The sequence below is a fragment of the Dermacentor variabilis genome, chromosome 7 (genome assembly GCF_050947875.1).
Source record: "Dermacentor variabilis isolate Ectoservices chromosome 7, ASM5094787v1, whole genome shotgun sequence".
Lineage (NCBI taxonomy): Eukaryota > Metazoa > Arthropoda > Arachnida > Ixodida > Ixodidae > Dermacentor > Dermacentor variabilis.
In genome coordinates, this window is record NC_134574.1 from 58,675,045 (window position 1) to 58,695,645 (window position 20,601).

General features: G+C 48.8%; 1 long non-coding RNA gene across 1 annotated transcript in view; it reads left to right on the forward strand.

Moving 5' to 3' along the window:
- LOC142589063 (uncharacterized) overlaps positions 1 to 19,235 on the forward strand; it is a 68,526-nt gene extending 49,291 nt beyond the window's left edge. The window contains exon 3 of the long non-coding RNA XR_012829808.1: positions 19,171 to 19,235. This is a non-coding gene — a long non-coding RNA (uncharacterized LOC142589063). The remainder of the gene's footprint in view (positions 1 to 19,170) is intronic.
- The last annotated feature ends 1,366 nt before the right edge of the window (positions 19,236 to 20,601 follow it).

The following is a 20,601-nucleotide window of genomic DNA, read 5'->3' on the forward strand; positions in this document are numbered from 1 at the left end:
TCGAGAATCTATACCAAAGCGTTCCGACGGACACGCAACTCCTACACGGTTCGCCCACTCACGCGGAACATGAACCCCGCACCATCAACCCAGAAGGCTGGCACGCGGATCGTTCATCCTGCGTGAAATACCTGATAAGAAGATCCTAGCCTGTTTCATAGACGCGGCACAGTACCCGTCAGCAAGGACTTCGTTGCCACCACGGTCAATAAGCAAGGTCAAGACACAAACGCTCTCACAGTCAAAACCCACAAGTCTGAGATAGCCAAACAGGTCGCCATCGCACTCTTGCTCACAGACCGGGCTACCACCCACATCTACAGTGATTCACGATCGGCCGTCAATGCCTTTCAGAAAAGATCCGTTGCGACACAAGCGCTACAAATAGTCAATACATCCGCACCGCTGCACCATCACAACATCGACTGGTTACCGGCACACCTCGGCAAGTTCGAGAACGCCCCTCCCAATCTACGTGAGATAGCTCACAGGAGCGTCCGAGACCTAACCCTCCGAGACGCCACATATTCTGGTCGTGATCATCCTAGCGAGAATCGGGACCAACCCTCCACATACGAGATAACAACGCGCTTTTATCTAGACGACATAGTATACAGTACACCTCAAAAAAAGCTCACCAGGCGTCAAGCCCTCACATTCAGAATGCTTCAAACCAACACGTAGCCCACGCAGAACAGACTACATTACTACATGCCTGATCTATACACAACATCATATTGCGAAAACTGACACAGAACACTAGACGTATATCACTTGCTCTAGCCGAGTGGTCGGACACATGCAAACAGGAATAAAGACTCCACCAGGCTACAAGAAGCATTATGCATCGCGGACCTGGCGGAGCAGCTCTGGGCCGTCCAGCGAGCCTATGATGTGGCCAGGAAGTTACAACTCCCGGTCACAACGTGCGAGTAGACCACTATATGAGGCCTTGCGCCCCGTAGCTCACAGGACCTTTCAGTAAAGTTTTCCCATTCATCCATATACACAAAATGTCATAATCCTCTTACAAGATCACATATTCGACTGCAAGAGGATAGGCACGAGGGCCGTCGTGGGCTTGGACATGGAAAGCATTCGACAAAATCATCCACTGTTTGATGCTCAAAACGATATCGGACCTCACATCGACATCGCGCCGATATCGGGCCTCATAACGATATCGTACCCCTATCCGATATCGGATAGGAGCATGCCGCAAGGGAGCGGTCATCTTGCCTACTCTCTTCAACCTGTCGATGATAGGGCTGTCGAAGAGGCTCGTCGAGATTGAAGGCGTCGTGCGGACAATTTACGCGGACGATGTCACCACCTGGCTCTCAGGCGACAGAGATGGGTACATAGAGGAGGGACTGCAGGAAGCGATCAACGCCAAGGAAGAACATTTCGTCCCCATGGGGCTTAGCTTCTCACCTAAGAAATTGGAGCTCTTACTGTACAGACCAAAAAGAACGGTACCCAAATCCAAGGGCTGGAAACCCCATGAGGAAACCGACATCACCCTGCATACGAGGGAAGACAAAATCATCCCGTGGGTGGATTTTATCCGGGTGCTCGAGATGACGATCGAAGCCAACAGCTCCAACAACCAAACGATCGTCCGTTTCAACAAGTCGGTGGACAAGGACATTAGACTCATCAAGAGAGTCACCAAACGACAGCAATGCCTACGCGAAGACAACTTCGTCCGGTTGGTGAATGCTTGCATTCTTTGTCACTCTGCCTACGTCGCTGCAGTACACGAATGTCGGAGGGTGGAGTGGGACAAACTCAATGCACTCATGAGAAAGGTAATTAAGAGAACCCTAAGTATACCCATATATATATATATATATATATATATATATATATATATATATATATATATATATATATATATATATATATATATATATATATATATATTGTAATATTAGGATTTATTATGCGACAGTAGGCACAGTCTAGTGGCACCGGCAGTACACGAACGCTGATGGCGTGCACAGCCAACCCAAGAGCGTTTTCTGCGTCCTCCTCTTCCCTACAATGGCCCGCGGGTGAAAAGAGGAACCGTCCTGGCGACTTACGATGTAGGTAGGATTAGGGGATTATAGTACGCCTTAAGTCGGTTTACATGAACCGTGTCACGCCCGCGATGCCTAAGGCCGGGTGATGGCGCCACAGGTTCTACAACGTAGGTGACAGCGGAGGCATTGTCTATGACTCTGTAGGGGCCGTTATAGCGTGCAAGGAGTTTGGCTGAAAGGACATGGCTGTCAGGCGGGACCCAAAACCAAACAAGGGAACCAGTCGGGAAAAGTTGTGTAAGCGCCACTGTCACGCCGCAGCTTTTGACGACCTTGAGCAACGGTCGTAAGGGTTCGCGCGTGCGGCCTACACTCATCGGCGTATCTGACGGCTTGAGACACAGGCTTGCATTCGGAAGCGTCGGGTCGGTAAGGGAGCAGTGTATCCTAGTACACGAGACCTGTCGTCCATACAGCAGAAAGTAGGGCGAAAAGCTAGTTGTAGCTTGTGTGGCCCTATTATAGGCATACGTGACGAACGGCAAAACAGTGTCCCAGTTACTGTGGTCCGAGGCGACGTAGACAGTCAACATGTCACCGAGTGTGCGGTTAAAGCGCTCTGTCAAGCAGTTCGTTTGCGGATGGTAGGCTGTAGACTTGCGGGGAACGATGCTGCATGCAGCGAGACGGGCTTGGATTACTTCGGGCAGGAAGACACGTCCCCTGTCGGTGAGCACTTCCCGTGGTGTGCCATGTCGAAGAACGAAGTTCCGCAAGGAGAAAAACGCAACTTCGGGCGCAGAGGCTGGCGGGAGTCCGGCAGTCCCGGCGTAGCGCGTCAAGTGGTCGACACATACTATTATTCATCGTTTATCCGAGGAGCTGCAGGAAAGTGGCCCATATAGGTCTATGCCGACGATCGAAGGACCGAGCCGGACAGGGCCGCGGCTATAGCTCACCGGTAGGGCGCTGTGGAATTTCACGCCGTTGGCATGCCATGCAAGCGCGTACGTATTGGCGCACGAAGTGATACATGCCGTGCCAGCAGAAACGCTGCCTTAGCCGAGTATACGTTTTCAGAACGCCTGCGTGACCATTATGAGGATCAGCATGAAAATAAGCACATATGTCCGAACGCATGTGTCGTGGTATCACAAGGAGGCCATTTGCGACCATCAAGCAAATAATTTTTGCGGTAAAGGACGTCGTTGCACACAGCAATGTGAGCGACTTGGTGACGAGGTGCTCGAGAAGAGCGTATGACGGATGGGTCGTAGAGAAATTCAGCATAGTTGAAAGCAGGGGATCCTTACGCGGCTCATTGGGCATATCAGCGACGTTGAAGGCTGACATAGATGCGAAGAGCGGAGACACTGAAGCCACATCAGAAGGCAGCGGTGGTCGAGAAATCGCATCGGCGTAAGAGTGCTTCGTGCCTGATCGGTTTACAACACGGATTTCATATTCTTTTAAACGAAGTGCCAATCGGCCTGGGCGACCAGACGGATCCTTCAACAAGGACAGCCAGCAAAGGGAATGGTGGTCGGTGACAATATCAAAAGAGCGACCATAGAGGTATGGACTGAATTTGACGAGAGCGCCAAACATTGGCGAAGCAATCCTTTTCTGTTACAGAGTAGTTCGCTTCTGCCGTCTTTAAAGTGCGGCTCCCATGCGCGAAGACGTGCTCGTCATAGCCATCTTTCCATTGTTCGAGGACTGCACCAAGTCCGATGCCGCTGGCGTCCGTGTGTACCTCTGTAGGTGCTATGGGATGGTAGTGCCAAAGAATCGGTGGCGAAGTAAGTAGACGACGCAATTGCTTCAAGGCTTCGTCACAGGATGTTGACCGCGCGGAGATGCCGTTGGTTGCGGTAAGCAAATTGGTCAGTGGTGCGGTGATAGTTGCCAAATTGCTTACAAAACGTCGAAAGTAAGAGCAGAGCCCTATAAAGCTGCGGAGCGCCTGAGGAGTAGTGGTTATCGAAAACTCTGCGACCGCGCGAAGCTTGACTGGGTCAGAAAGCATACTGTCCTGGGACACAACGTGGCCCGACATTGTTAACTTGAGGGCAGCGAAAGGGCACTTATTGATGTTGAGTTGGAGGCCAGCAGATGTGAGGCAGGTCAGTACCTCACGCAAGCGAACGAGGTGCGTCGGGAAATCTGGCGAGAACACCACGATATCTTCAAGGTAGCACAGACATGTTTTCCACTTGTAGTTACGAAGGATGGTGTCCATCATACGCTCGAAAGTAGCAGGCACGTTTAATAGCCCGAATAACATTACGGTAAATTCGTACAAGCCATCGGCCCTGATGAAAACTGTCTTCTCGCAGTCATCTTCCGCCATCGGCACTTGCCAATAGCCGGAGCGAAAATCCAAAGTTGTGACCTACTCCGCGCCTTGTAAGGAGTCGAGGGCGTCATCTATTCGAGGCAACGGATGGAAGTCTTTACGAGTGATCTTATTGAGTCGATTGTAATTCACACAGAAGCGTATTGACCCGCGATTCTTGCGTACTAATACTACAGGAGACGCCCAAGGAATCAGGGGAGTGCGAATGACGCCACGGTGCAGCATATCGTCGACTTGCTCATTAATGATCTGTCGATCCGCTGCCGACAAGCGGTATGGTTGCTAGCGTAAAGGAGGATGGAAACTTGTGTGGATGGTATGAGTGACGGTTGCCGTACGCACCAGGGATGGTTGTTCACAATCAAACGAACAGCGAAAATTCTGAAGAAGCCTGAGGACTTGCTGGCGATACGGAGGCGGCAGATTGGCGTGTACGACAGATTCAAGAACGTCTGACGACGACGACGACAATGATGATGACGTGCCCAACACGAGAGAAGTGAGGGCGTCGAGCTCACAACAGGCAGTGTCGTCGGAAGCATTGAGAATAGGAAGCCGGTCAAGGGGCTGAACACGACCAAGTGATTCGCCGCGCAGTAAGGTCACAGGGTAGTGAGACGGGTCACACACCCTGTGACCCGTCGAGGAAAATACAGATACAGCGATGAGGACAGCAAATGGGAGAGTTAAGGCCTTGCGACGTAGAAAAATAGGCGACGGTGAAAAAATTACTGTAGCGTTTGGCGCGGTAGTGCAAGAAACAGGCACAAGCACAGACATTTCGGGTGGTATGCCCGTATTGGACACAACGGCGAGCTTGGAGGCTTTATCTTCAGAAGGGTCAGGGAGTGGGGCATCGGCAAGCGGGAAAAGCGCCACTTCGGCTCGGGCACAGTCGATGATGGCACGATGGTGAGACAAGAAGTCGCAGTAGTTAATGATGTCAGGTGAACATGAAGACAACACGAAACATTCTATAACATAGACAATGCCGTCGATGACCACCCTTGCAGTACATTGAGCAAGCGGGGCAATATGCTGCGCAGTCGCGTTGCGTAGAAGCATACCAGACAACGGCGTTGTGACCTTGTAGAGGTTACTACAAAGCTCTTCGTCGGTAACAGACACTGTAGCCCCACTATTAATAAGCGCAATTGCGGCGGTTCCTTCGACCAAAACGTCCAATAAATTGCGTGGCGAGTGTGCGGATCATGTAGAAGTCGCGAAGCTTGCATTTTGTGCCAGTGTAACTGCAGCTAGTTTCCCTCGCTAGGTGACTGGCGACGCCGTAAGGGGTAAAGCGAGTGACGACACGGTGATGACAAACTATGGGTGCGGACAGGGCGTCGAGGAGGCGGCGAGAACTCTGGGTTGGGAAGCACCGCATGTCTGTTAGTATCGTGGGAATAGCTACATCAAGGCATTGCGAGACCAGCGTTAGCAGGTAGCATGCGACAATGGCAGAAGCGTGCGACATGGCAGGCGACACCGCAAGCGAAATATATGGGCCGGTTGTCGCGTGTGCGCCAAGGCGTCTGAACTGGGCTTCGAGACGGAATAGGAGGCGACGCGGGAGGAGGTGCAGGTTGAAGCCGCACTGGCGCAACAAACGCGAACGTCAGCGGCGGAGGTCACGCGGCCACTTCGGCATAGGTCAGAGGTGCAGCCATGGGAGGGCACGGTTGAACTAAAGGTAGCAACTCGCCAAGTTCCTCGCGAATGGCCCGCCTAATAGGAGCAGCCGGAGATGTGTCAGGCTGGGGAGAACGATCGTTGAAAGGCACCATAGATAGTTGGCGCGCCACCGCATCACGAATGAAATCCTTAATCTTAACTGAGAGCGATGACGCAGGCTGATGCTGATGCTCCAGCGAATCGTGAGGCCCGCGAGAGCGTCGCCAGGTGCAACAGCGCTGCGCACAAGGACCCTTTGGTGACGCAACTCATCGAAGCTCTGGCAAAGACTGGCGACAGCAGCGACAAAAGTAGGGTGTCGTGCCAGAATCATTTGAAATGTGCCGTCCTCAATCCTTTGAGGATGTGCTTCACCTTGTCCTCTTCACTCATGGTGGAATCGACGCAGGCGCAAATATCCGCGACATCCTCTATGTAGCTGGCGTAAGTCTCGCCGGGCTATTGAGCGCGCTAGCGTAGACGCTGCTCAGCACGGAGTTTTCGCAAGGCAGGGCGACAGGAGGCTTCCGCAAATGCACGTCTTCCACGTCAGCCTCATCTGATCCGCTAAAAACAGGAGGGTCCTTCTGACGCTGGACAGCTCCACACGTGTTGTGAGCCACGGATGCTCCAAGCGGATTGTTGGGAGACTGGTTCACGGTAGCGGCTGCAGCAGTTGTCAAAGTTCGGCTGCAAAGTTACAGGGTGAGGTCGGGGAGTGCAGCACCTTCCACGAAAGGCAATATGAGGATCTATTATAGGACACTAGGCGCAGTCTAGTTGCACCAGCAGTAGACGAACGCTGATCGCGCGCACAGCCGACACGAGAGCATTATCTTCGTCCTCAGTCATATATATATATATATATATATATATATATATGTAGGGCACAGACCCACTTCGTCGTCGTTGTCGCGGCGGCTCGTCCCTTGATATATATATATATATATATATATATATATATATATATATATATATATATATATATATATATATATATATATATATATATATATATAGAAAGACCAAGATTAAGGATCACAGAAGGCAAATTTTAAACAGGGTTGGCCTCCCGCCCACCACTGTTGAAGATAAGTACTGTGAGATGCAGAGGAAGATGGGAGGGACTGCATCACGGTCATGCTCGCTATGAATAACCTACACCCAGTACTCAACTTTTGTAGAAGGAAAGCTGGAGCCAAAGCCCTGCTAGAGGAAGCCAGGGAACGAGTAGAAGATATCACTTTTGTTCATGTGGCATTCGAACCCAGCAGGCGAGCGTTCACCGTGGCCTGCCTCAATGGCAGAGTAAACGTCACGAATTCCGCGTCTCTACTATGGATCCAGAGATGGCAGAACAGATAGCCATTGACCTGGAACTCCTGGATGGCAAGAGAACCAGATACGCAGTGACTCGAGGGTGGCAGCGAGAGCTTTTGCCAAGGGCACTGTTTCCAGACAGTCCCTGGCGATCCGCCGCGGCAAGGACGTTAACCAAAACACAATCATTTGGTTGCTCCCACAATATCGGAGAAATTTACGGAGCTCCGACTAATCTCAATGCCTCGGCTTACGAGACTGCGCGAAGACTGACAGACCGCGTGGCACTGCGACAGCCAGGCTTGTACGTTACGTACTGGAGAGATCACCTTCTCTCATGGAATAACTCACCAAACTCTTTTACTTGGCTCACAGGTTGTATCCGCCTAGGCACATAAATCTAAAGAGACCCCAAGATCTCACCCTTATGCTTTTGCTTACGGGAACCTATCCCAAACCCCTATTAAAAACCAAAATATTTCGCGAAGAGCCTTCGCTTCCTACAATTGCCCTAGATACGGTAGCGTAGCAGACTTAGAACGTATGCTCGTCGAACAGATAACTGAATGTCGCTGTTTTTTACTAGGAATTAGTGGTCTCGATTGATAGACAAATCAGCCTTTTGCTTTAGCCCACCATTACGCCAAAGCACCCGACCGTTTTAATATACAAAAATAAATAGATGCCTGTGTTTTATTTCCCAAAACCGCAATATGATCAGAGGAAAACCACAGTGGGAGTCTTCGGAAGAAATTCGAATACCTGGGGTTATTAATATAGCTCCTGATGAATTTTCTGATTTGGTGAAGAAACACGCGGATAGCGCGCGCTGCTCTCATCGTCTAAGCCAACTGCTCCTGTCGTGGCGAGCACGTAGGGCTCGAAAGCAGAGCGTAAAGGCACGTTTCCTTACAAAAGCTCCATCTTTAATAGAGGCTTCCTTCTCCCTCTTTAGGGCTGCTTTAATTCGTAATTAACTGATCACCATACGCGGCGGCTATTGGCCGATAGTTGACATCAATTATGCGGGTGCTTGGATCAGTGTGCTTCTTCCTACTGTTACTTGTTCATTGACGAAGTTTAATAAAGCTACTGAAGTAAGCCAAAATAAGATTTCGAGTTTCGCTAAGGAGAACGTACTCCCTCAAAAAGGCCACTATCTTTAAAGCGGCCCTGAAATGATTTTGACGATTTAGTGCAAACGTACTCGTTAGAGTAGGTCCTTATGATCGTTAATTGACGCATCGAAGTGCACGCACCTAAAGCGTGTAATTCATTACAAGGTTTTAAAGATATGTATCGCTACCGATGGCACCACACTGCTCGGCGGAATTTTCAGCCGCCCCTACCCATATGACGTCATTAGGGCGAGCTATCCGATTGGCTGCCCAGGGTGTGTCATCGGTATTTCTTCCACCTTTATGGCGAACAAATGACATTAGCAGTAGTTAGAAAGTTGGTTAACTTGTTTCTATAAAAAGAAAGTAACAGAAAGAGAATGCACAAGAACAATTTCTCCCAACAGTTAAGCACTTCCGGCACACAGCAAGCGCCGTCTGCTTGTGTTACGACGTACTCCATTTTGACGCGAGCTCCTCGGTCAGAGTCGGTCTCGGTCTTTTCGCGAGCACTATGATTCGACTTTGCTGCGTTGTGGACTGCAAACGTAGTGACTGGCAATATGTAAAGCTGCGACATCGTGTCCCTCTGCAAGGCAGCAGACGAGCGAACTCCCTGCTGTGCATCGGACTACCGCTATCCGATCGGCGCCAGGATTTCCGCGTTTGTGGATGTCACTTTACATCGGAAGATTACTAACACAATAGCGTTTCGTGAGTCCGGTATTAGGGCAAACGCAAGTGCAAGGGGACAGGGTCTGGCCGCTTGACTGTGCCGTAACGGGATGAGCAGAAGCGCAAACACGAATGGTCTGCACGGTGCAGCCACCTGGTATCACAGAGCTCAACCATACACAGTAGCATTTACGAAGTCTATTTTTCTTTGCTGCAGGTGTAAAGTTTTCGGAGGAGTGTAATCATCAACACGTTGTTTTTGTAAGTGTTTAAAATTTTTACGCTTGGTTGGAGCAATATTATCGCTTTGTTTGGCTGGTTAAGCGCTGCGCTATCAAGTGGCTGGACCGTGCAGACCGATCACGCCGCTCCTGTAGGTCCACGCTGAAGTGTTCCATCATCAGCTTGAGTTTATTCCTCCAGCCATTTGCCGAAATGCCACCATGCCTGTGGTTACCGGAATACTAAGAACGTTCGGCGCTTCGACAGACTTCTCGCAACCGCATGCTGCTTTGATAGCTCTCGCTTGGGGTCGACTGCCAAGCAGCAGGCGCAGAGCTTGGAGAGGCTTCGCGCGCTCGCTCCTAGAGAACCGAAAGTCGACGACACGACGTGCCATCGTGACGCAGAGCCAGTGAAGGCGGAACTTACCCCGATCACTCGGCGAAGGAGTTGAGGAGAAAATGCATGACTGTGGAGGAGGGTAATTTGTAATCGTCTGTAGCTCTCTTAATACGAGAGGTTTTACACAAATTGTGGTGCGAATGATTAACTTTAGCTGTACCCTGCGCGTCTACAAAATTTCTCCGAACCCTTTCAGGGGGCCTTTAACTCACCCTCGTTCGCGGCCACCCCAGTAGGAATTAGAATTTGGTCAGCCTGCTTATCAGGTCGCAGTCGTTTGGGCGCGCTAATTTCGTCTAGTTTTGAACACTCAAGTAGCCTCAAACACCGCGACACCTACGGTCAGTCCACACGCATGCTTTCCCGCAGGCGCTGACTCCTTGCTGCTCATGCCTAGATGCCTTGGCAGACTTCGCTTCCTACTGGACTATTCATAGCGCTTCAAATTGCAGAAGTTGAATGTGGCTACAGTCCGACGGTCAAGCTGGTCAGGCGTTGCGCACCAGATAGCACGGCCAGCCTGAAGCATGTGGGTGTCAGCGCGCATTCCAGCCCTGTAGGGCACAAATCAATGGCTCCGCATACGCACTACATTTGCGTGTAGCTGTGGTCCGCTACATAGCGTAGATACCGCCGTCTAACTTAATTACGACTCCCTGATTTCTACAACTAATAGCTCCGTGATTGAAATCGCCGGTTCAAGAAAGACGAAAATAGCACACAATATGGAGCACACTGCAGGCGGCAGAGGACAAAAGCGCTTGCCGCATCGCAGGTGTCATTTTATGCGCAGGCTTAACTGGCCACCTCGTGAAATCGACGGTGCCCTCCGTGTTGGCTCTGGTTTGTCTGGGAATATCGTCTGCACATTTACTTAGCACTATGGGAAACGGCAACGCAGAAGTTTGAGGATAGAAAATCGTTAAGCGTCCTTCAGTCTCCTTAAACTAAGACTTTGAACACAAAGTCTGATATGCATATCCCTGAAGTAGGTCTGCTGAAACGTTTGCTTTTAATGGATAATGAAAAATTGAAGGAAAAGCAACCCCACTCCTATTTATGAATACATTGAGCATGCATGGGGGGAGAGCGTTATTTGCAGCACTGTTTCGCACTCTGTTCTCGGGGTATTCCTCCTTGCCACTGTGTCTTGCCCGTACTCGAAATACAACTAGTACTTCGATCGTCACTTCCTCAAGCAACGCGTTCTGAATATCGTGTAGCGCCTGCCACCGCCTCTGAACGCAGATGTTGCGCCCGGAGGCGCAGTGTCTCAACGAGAGTGTCTCACACCGAGGTGAGTATCTTACGAGGGAAGAAAGCGTAAACGCTCCCTTTACCACGGTGCTACCATGCGGTACCGAACGGTACTAACCTGCCAGCGGTACCACCATAATGCCTCACGGCGTGGTTGTGCGCGTTTGCGTGCGGTCCCGCTGCTTTTATTTTGAAAGCGATCTGCGCTAGGGGCACACTCCAGGTGGGCCGACGGCTCGTAACCTTGGCGTGCGCCATGTTCTCACCGCTCAATATGCGTTAGAGCAACAGACAGCACGAAGGTCGCTTCGCTCGCTGCTGCTGCTGACGCGATTCCTGACGCCAGTGTTTTGACAGCGAGTGTGCGCGGTCAACGAGTCTGAAGTACTCAACGAGCCTGAAGTACGGCGGTATGCATGTGCGAGATGACACCATGCTAAGTAGTTTGAATAGAAAGCGAATGTTTAGAACGAGGCCTTCTACTCCGGCGGCTGCTGCGAATTGCATGGCCGCACGAGGCCTGTCTTGAATGCGATCTACGATGCGGACAATGTAGGCGTATAGGCGCACCGAGGGCCGATAGCGTCGTCACGGTAACTTTTTTCTTCTATTTCGTTGTCTTCCATCAATTCGCGTCACGTACGCTTTCTTACAAGTAGGTACTCCGATGAGAGCACATTGTTCGTAACCCCGAAAAATCACTTGCGCTATATTGCTTCTTTTGGTTGCAAACCGAACTTTGTACCTATACCCTCGTTATCAAGTAGTCGACGCACGGCAGGGACCTAACCTGGACACGAGTGCCATGCTCGGCCTAGACTAAAGCACTTGATAACATAAAGCTCTTTCCTATTCTCGATGCACTCTCGCAGCTAAACGTGGGTACGAAGACCTTTCGCTACATTAAATACTTCCTCTACAACCGCACTGCCGGATTGTTGATACGACGACTTCAGTCGAAGGTCATCCAGCTGGGAAGAAATGGCACATTACATGGGTTGGTCTTATCGCCAATTTTTTTTAACATCGCCCTCCTGGGGCTCCTAGCACAGCTGGCGGCCATGCCACGCCTGCATCACTGCCTATACGTGTATGACATTACCCTCTGGACTGCTGAGGCCGTGATGGCAAAATACAAGAGAGACTGCAAGAAGCAATCAGCGTTGTGGTAGCCTGCGTTGAACCATGAGGACTTTCGTGTTCCTCGGCTAAATCCGAATTGCTCATCCTAGGTACCGCTACGCACCACCGAAGGACGCAGCAGAGCAGACGCAGGATAATGTTCGAGGTGAAAGGACATACCATACCACGCGTGCCTAGCCTCCGAATCCTGGAGCTCCGTGTAAAACGCCACCATGAAAACACGGACACTATCCAACGCCTCAGCAACTATGCTACAAAAATAGGTAGGCTCATATCGCGCATCGTCACCAAACACACGGAAATGAAAGAGGACAAGCTTATGCTGCTGGTAGGAACTTGTATTATCAGCCGCATCGTGCACGTCACACCATTCCTATGCCTCTACAACCCAGAGAAACACATGGTTAACATTATTATAAAGTAAGTATACAGGCCTGCCCTAATGTCTCTCAATCGACGGCAAATAAGAAGCTAAGAGAATTGGGCCTACATAACAGCATTGATGAGTTAATTGAGGACGAGGGCATTGCGCACTACGAGCGGCTCTCACAAACAAAGATCGGATGGCGTATCCTCCGCACTCCGCACCTTCAATACATTACGCAGACAGGAGGCAAGGTACTCATGCCACCGCACACCCGAGACACGTTCCACATCCCTCCTATCCCACACGATCTGCACCTTCCCTGCACTGCAGAACCACGTGCGGACCGCGTGAGAAAACTGAACAAGCGTTACAAGGTGTACAAACATGCAGCTTATAGAGATGATTACCCACAACTACCGGTCATGGCCCTAGCTGTGGTCAGGGGCCGAACCATGCCACCACCATAACCAGCTCTATAAGTAACACACAACCCACAGAGGGCAAAAAACTTCTATCAATTTAACCTACGCCATGACTATGGGCTTGTGCATTATTAACGACTCCAAGGCGGCTCTCCGCAACATCCCCAGATGCCTCATCTCACCACAAGCAAACCGCATACTCTCAAGCACGTCCCCATCCCGTCGCGCCGCGTTCAGTTAATTTGGACCTCGGGCCATGCAGGCCTTGCTGGAAATGAAGCCGCTCAGGAAACTGCCCGAGAAATAGTCCATCGCACGCGTCACCCGCCCACCACGCACCACGCCCGAGCATTGAGAGGCTCTGCTGCTAGGAATTGCCTGCAAGACCAACTTTCGGCAGTCCGGATGGCCGAAGCCGCCGCCAAGACACAAGGCCTGGCCGCCCTCTGAGGAAGGGGGCTACGGTTAAGATAGTGTGGTGGCTCCTCGCCTCCCTTAATCCGTTTAATAAAATTTTGTATCTCACTTCTACAGCGGCTGGACTGTCACACACCAATGCCATGATGTGTTGCGGTAAAATATTAGGCTGCTTAGACAGGGACGATTGAGAGTACACATGAAAGAGCTGGTCATTGTCCCCGAAGAGAATGTATTTACATTTACTCTCTTCATGACGGAGATTTCGGCAGTGGTGAAGGACTATATTTCATTTCCCTCTATACAACATTTATTACCTGTGTTTGTTCTCGCTGCTGTCCCCGTTGATGGAAGTATTTTATTTCGTTCCTTCCTGAAGTTTACTACATTATTCCGTCATTAGAGATGAATACATTTACTACCTGTAATGAAACTGCGACACTTGGGCGCAGGACACTTCTAAGAGTGCCAACTTGTGTTTCGCGTGTAAGCACTCATTTGAATACATTGTGCTCGTTCACCATATTCATTAATTACATAAACCCCCACTGCGTATTTACAGCACCGAAATACAATGGGGGTAGCAAGAACGGTTACATGGCGTTGATAGAACAGTACAAATAAGGAATACAAAATAAGATATCCCGGTGGCAAAAGTAGCAATGCGAAAAGTAAGAGCTACAGACTTTAGCGCAGCACCAAGTGACAGCTGAGACACTTAAGACAGCTTAAGTGTGGAAATGCTACAACACTTAAACTCTACCAAAATTAAAAGATTTCACTGAAGGGACTATTGTCCCTGAGGTGAAATGTTTTAACTTGAGATACTGATTTCATGCTCTCTTTACCTGGTGCCACATCCTCGCCATTGGCTGCGCTGTCACGTGCCCATAAGCGCACGCCCTAGGCCACACCTTTAGCGAGCCAGATCGCTTCGACGTGACGTGTGCGTAGGCGTACGCACTAGGCACACATTTAGTCAGCGAGAACCGTGAATCCACTGCGGCGTCGGGCGAGAGTGCTAATTTCTCAACTTCGAGGCCTTGGTTTGATTCCCACATTGTCCGAAATATAGCAAACTTTCTTTTGAAAGCTAATAATTTCCCTTTTGTACAGACACTTCCCTGGTAAATCTGACGTCAATCCGAGCATCTTTGATGTGTTTTTCATTCTTTGCGCCGTCAGCTTTTTTCGTACCACTGCTGGGTTACGCCACAGACGACGACGCCGGATTTTCGTGTATGGCAGAATATACCGCTTTGTTGATAATACATGTAGCAAACGTAAAGTATGCACAGTTAGAGCAGGTACCGATTAGGATTGTTTGTCTAACAATTAACTTTAAAAAGATGGGTTTGATATATTACAGCATTGTGGATACATTGCAGTCATTGCAAGTACGGGGGAAATTTATAGTTTAAGCTCATCGGTACCGATTTCCATTGGCTTTACTTACAGCCTGTCTTCGTGACAATGTGATAGATGATGTGGAGTAACAAGTATTTCGACTGTTCTATTGCGAAAGCATTACACTTAAATTCGTTGTAGCCGGCGTCACCGAAAGAGCGTATTAAAAATGGCTGACGGCTCAAAATGTGGAACACGTGAAAAATGCTGGGAGTGACATCAGATTTATTGGGGATGTTCCTGCAAACAAAGTAAATAGGTGGATTTGAAAAGAAAATTTAGTATATTTTAGTCCTGGTGGGAATCGAACACGGGCTTCTGGGGATCGAGACAAGCACGCTTCCCTCACGCGACAGCAGCGCCACGGTTCTGGTTGACTAAAGGTGAGCACAGTGCGTGCGTCATTGCACACGTTACGTCGCCGCCGTCTGGCTGACTAGAGCTGCGGCCTTGTGCGGGCGTGATTAGGCACGTAACCGCACCGCCAACGGGTAGGAGGTAGTGCCACGTCATGAGTGTATAAAATGAGCGCCTTCATGATGTTCCGGGTTCCAAAACCGGTGTAATACATTCACATTCCCACACATAAGCAGTCTTACGTGTGTGTGCCAAAACTTGTTCGTTTGGTGTAAAATTATAAGAACATGTTAAAAGCGGTAGTAGCACCTATGTTATTAGACAGCAATAATGATATTTTCTTTATAAAAATTGTGTAGCTCTTTCGCTCGTAGGTGGTTAACTGGTGGTTGGTAGTTGGACACGGGGCGAGGAAACTATTTGTGGCAAAGCACACATGCTTTTGGCAAATCCAACTTATTGGAGAGGTTAAAGTGGAGCGAAAAATATCGCTCGCTCTTTCGTTAGTTTGGGCCATTAGTCTAAATCACCAATCGTCGTCGATGGTTTGTGCATAACTTTACTCGACGCTTCCACGAATTGATGAAACGTACTGCATTATTCTGTATGCGCGCTTTCGATAAGCTTATGATGTGCATGTTCGAAGCTTGGTCTCACGTACTTAATTTAATATACCAATTTCACTCATGGGGTCAGTGGTGAAATGTTTGAAACCACAGCATTATTATTATTTGCTTTTGTTTCAATCATCGCACTATCACACTACCATTTGGAAGTACTTGAAAATGGAACGCTGAAAGATTTCACACATTCTGAATGGTAATACTGTTAAGACTGAAAGGTTGGAAGCAGTCCTTTTCTGTGCACACTTAGTATCGCTTTCATTCATATACTTTCATACACCGCGTGGCAGCACATTCCTACATTGTTAGGACCTGTTGAGCGTTGTTCTCGTTTGCGCTGTTTATTGAGCACTAAGCAACAATGTCACTCCGTCCAATCGTAAGCTCAAACTTCTTTTTTTGTTACACTATGTATCGAAAGAAGAAGAAAAATGATGCGTGCACATAAAAACCTTTGCTGCATCCCAGACGTCAACGAAACCGGCCAATAGACAGAAACCAGTTAATATTTTTGTGAAATAGCTGTTTCATCTGCTGAACATATCTACAGCAATATTTACAAGGAGAACTTTAGAACTTCTACAAGTATAAAAGCATAATACATTGCTTTTCTGCTTTGTCATGTTCTGCATGGTTGTCTATGCAAATACACGGTACGAATTACTTTGCTACATTGTAATAATGCATAATGTGGGCAGTATGCGAGCAGCAGTGTGCACTTGTAGTTAAGTCTAGAGTATGACAGACGCGAGTCATGTCGTGATGATGCCTAATGAATAGTAAGAGATCTGTACACCAACCAAAATGATTTAAAAAATATGTTTACGTTTCCTTTCCCTCGCGCAAGTTGGTTCACAATGAAACAAGTGTCAGAGCTTGCACCCTTCTTATGTGTGGTTAAAGACATGTTTAAGGCACTTGGCATACAGGGACGCCAGATTGCCTTCGTTTTCATTGGGAGTGGGCACCGTGCTTTGGATTACTGACTCCAGCTAAGGACCTGTAGAATAATTTGGTTCCTTGGAAATAACGCGAGATTCTCCCTGTTTATCGTACGTAAAGTAGTTGCACAGTGTTCAGCGAGGGCATTGTACGCAACATGTCCTTTCTGGACATCTTTCTTGTGCGGTTAAAGTGGTGTTTTGAAGGTGCCGGTTTCTCCGACCTCGACATAGTGAGACTGAGTGACGTACACCACACCTGAGAACTTCTCCTTTTCAAAAGTGTCTTTCACATGCATGAGCTCGAGTATCAGTTTCATGGTGGGAACGTGTACTTCCGTGACTCAAGAGGGCGCCAGTTGGCTCAAGCAGTAACCACCCACCATGGTTTCATCGCCCCCGCCACACACAAACAATGTAGGTGGGCTCCAATAACAGACGTCCCAGGCATGAAGCTTTGCACACGTTCTGCGTTCATATCACATGCAAAGGTCTCCCTTATGCCTGGGACGTATGATATTGAAGCCTGCTTTCTTTTTTTTTTGGGGGGGGCGGGCTCCAGGATGGGTGGGTACCGCGTGAGCCAGCCGGCCTCCTACTGATCCCCTGAAGTACACATACTCTCCCGGAAACTCAGAGACGAGCTCGTGCATGTATTAGAACTTTTGGAGATGGCAAGTTCTCAGGTGTGGTACACAGCACTCCGCGTTCGAACTGTAGCTATGTCTACATCGGAGAAACCGGCAACTTCAAAACAACATTTCAACAGCACAGGAATAATGTCCATAAAGGACACGTCGCGTCGAATGTTATTGCCGGACACTGCTCATCTACGTCACATACGATTCACTGTCAAAAATCTTGCGTGATTGCCAAAGAACAAAATCATTCAACGCGTCTTTAGCTTGAGTCCTTAGGGCTAAAGAATGGCATCTTCCTTACCTCAGTAAGGAAGCCTTCATTGCGGTGAGGCCACCTTATGTCACTCTGAAATCTTCCTTGCTAAGCGGCCCTCGGTGAAGGCTTCCTTGATGCCTCCGCAGCGTAAGGTAGCTCCGAAGCTATCTTCACGCGTCCTGAGGTCGCTCCTGGCCCTGAACGAGCGCTTCACCTCACAGTTTAGCCACGTGACGCTTGCTTGCAAACGCGCGCTGTCGCCCACCTGCGGAAAAACGCAAGCACAGAATGTCTTGCCAGGCATGTTCATTTCAGGCACACGTGCGGCATGAAAGCGTTTCTAGGCGTTGCACGACACCGGCGTGCCAGCGTTCCTAGAGCTTTGCACTGTAATGTGGGCCAATTTTACGCTTAGTAAACAAAACTAGAAGAAAGCGCCCACTCATCATATTAGCTCATCAATTTAAAAACTGTGTGGCGATACAACATCTTTTATTGAATATTGGTGTTCGCGTAAAGGTTTTAAGAGTTCATCTCAAACCCAGGTATGCGGCAACCACTCTTTACGTGAGGACGTGTGAAGGTAGCTTTCAGAGTACGCTTGCTTTATCTATCGGTCCTTCATTGTAACGAGGCCTCACGTAAGGTTAGGGAGCGCTCGAAGGAAAGGAACGTTTTGTGGTTTGGACCTTAGTCATCCAAACCACGGTGCACACTCTAAATCGTAACTAAGGCATTCTGGGGTTCCATGTACGCCAAGTTCCTTAATCATGTCGTGAGCCGCACATAAGAAGGGCCCAGGCTCTGACACTTGTTTCATCCTGAGCAAAGCATCCGTGAGGTAGCCGATACGTAAACGTATATTTTATCACGATAGCATTAAGGAGCTCGTGTCGAAGGAAAGCTGGTGTCGCTGGCGTCGGCGGCGTTGGCCGTGAACGAAAAATCCCGGAAAGCAATTCATAAATAAAAACAACTGGCAAGATTGGATGGATGGGAATCGAACCAAGGTCTCCGGAGTGTGAGACAGAAACGCTACGACTCAGCCATGAGTTCGATGGTTCAAAGCGGGCCGAAATGCCTCTAGTGAATGCGGTGTTGCATCAGAAACGTTCCGTAGAAACTTGTACTGCGGTGTAAATTGGTAATTATGAGCTAGTAAATTACAGAAGTCGCAGTTAAACGAGTAGTGAAATATACGTTTCCGCTACATTTCTTCAGGGCTTGGCGCACACGCCGAGGCATCTTGCTGCAAACACAGAAGACCCCCTCCTCGCAACATACGGCGCTGCCCCGGCAGGTGGCGCAACACTCGCCCGCTTCTCCCCTTCGTCTCGTTTGAGCGCATTGGGGCCGACTCAAGAGCATGCCGAGCGAATGAGTGGGCGGTGCGAACGGGGTGCGATAGCGCAATCGCGTTCCACTCTTGAAGGCGAAGTTTAAGCATCTCCAATTTTTAAAACTATTGATGTCGGTTTAACCATGTCTTCCTTTAAATATATTTTTAATTATAGCTGTCGTGATCGTATTTTGTTTCCTAAGGAGGACAAACGGTTGATTACACCCTGCGGTTCTGGCATGAGACGGAGCACTGTGTTATTTTTACCCGGCCATTCAGTGGTGAGCATATAATGTTTTATATAAATAAGTTTGGTTTCACGTGAAAATTGTTTTCGCTCATTTTCGTTGATTTTTTAATATAAATATATTGCATGCGCGGGTACCATAACCCTGCACGAACATCTCATAGCAAACTGTGTCATCTTAATTCAGGCAGCCCTTTTTGTTGTAGGTACTGCAGCAAAGAATCGACGCACTTGTTTCAATTATCCACCTAGCAAAGTCCTCTGCAAATTAAGCTTCATTCGGCCTAGAAGCATCTTCTGCGCAATGACCTCAGTACCAGGACACAGCCGGAAGAGATGAACACTGGTTGCCGTAGACACATGTGCTGGGGTCTTAGGACACGTTGTAGAGGTACCAGTTGCAGGAAGCCAGGCACAGGTGAACACAGATATCACGGCTACCCTGCGAGAAAGCCCGTAAAGGCAAAGTTCCCCCATCGGGAAAGGTGGCGAAGAAGGAAGCAGACACACGGGGTTATAAGTACATGTGTGTGGCATCCCATTGGAGAATAGAACTTTGGGTGCTCGCCGAGCTCTCCAGAAGCTCTATGTGGACATACCCACCTATATAAAAAAATCCGCGTTTTCATAGGCAATTCCGCATGTGAGATTGTGTTTTCATTGATGCTTTCAATGCACACCGTGTCTTTGACGCACATTTTGAGAGAGAATATAATCATGAACAGTTTGGCATATATGCTTCTCGCGAACTCGAAACTTCAAGCATAAGACGAGTGAGACGCGCGATACATTACCTCTGGTAATATAGCAGTGGCTTGGTTTAGCTGTATGCAGTTGCTAACAAATTAATTGAGACGGAAAGGTTCCTGCACATGAAACAAGTGCCACATGACTTTTTTGCAAGAGGGAGGTGCCTATTATTCGACTGAGAAGGCAAGAGTTACTACATGGAAAACAAGGAACCAAGTCACAAAATATTACAAGGGTCACATTCAACGATTCTGTGCGAAACTGCAAATGCTTGTCCTCGCAACATTTTTTTTTTCGAATTCAAATGTGCTTTCGCCATTGATTATTTGATAATCGAGAAAAAATAACGCAGGGAGTCATGCAGACGAGCGTATTAGACGAGTATCCCATTCTGCCAGTGATAGTAACATACTTTACAACTATTAGTGCAAGTCCTGCAGTCCTGCTTAATCTAATTGTCTGAACACAACTACAGCGCGCCAATATAGACACGATGCATTTACAGTTGGTGTACGGCTGTAGTCAGCAGGGAGGTGCAAATGTTCGCATGTTAGACCTGCCAATAATGCTTCCTTTCTTTATTCATACTACTAATGTCAGGACTTCTGCATTCTCTAACCGATTAACAAAGGGCTGA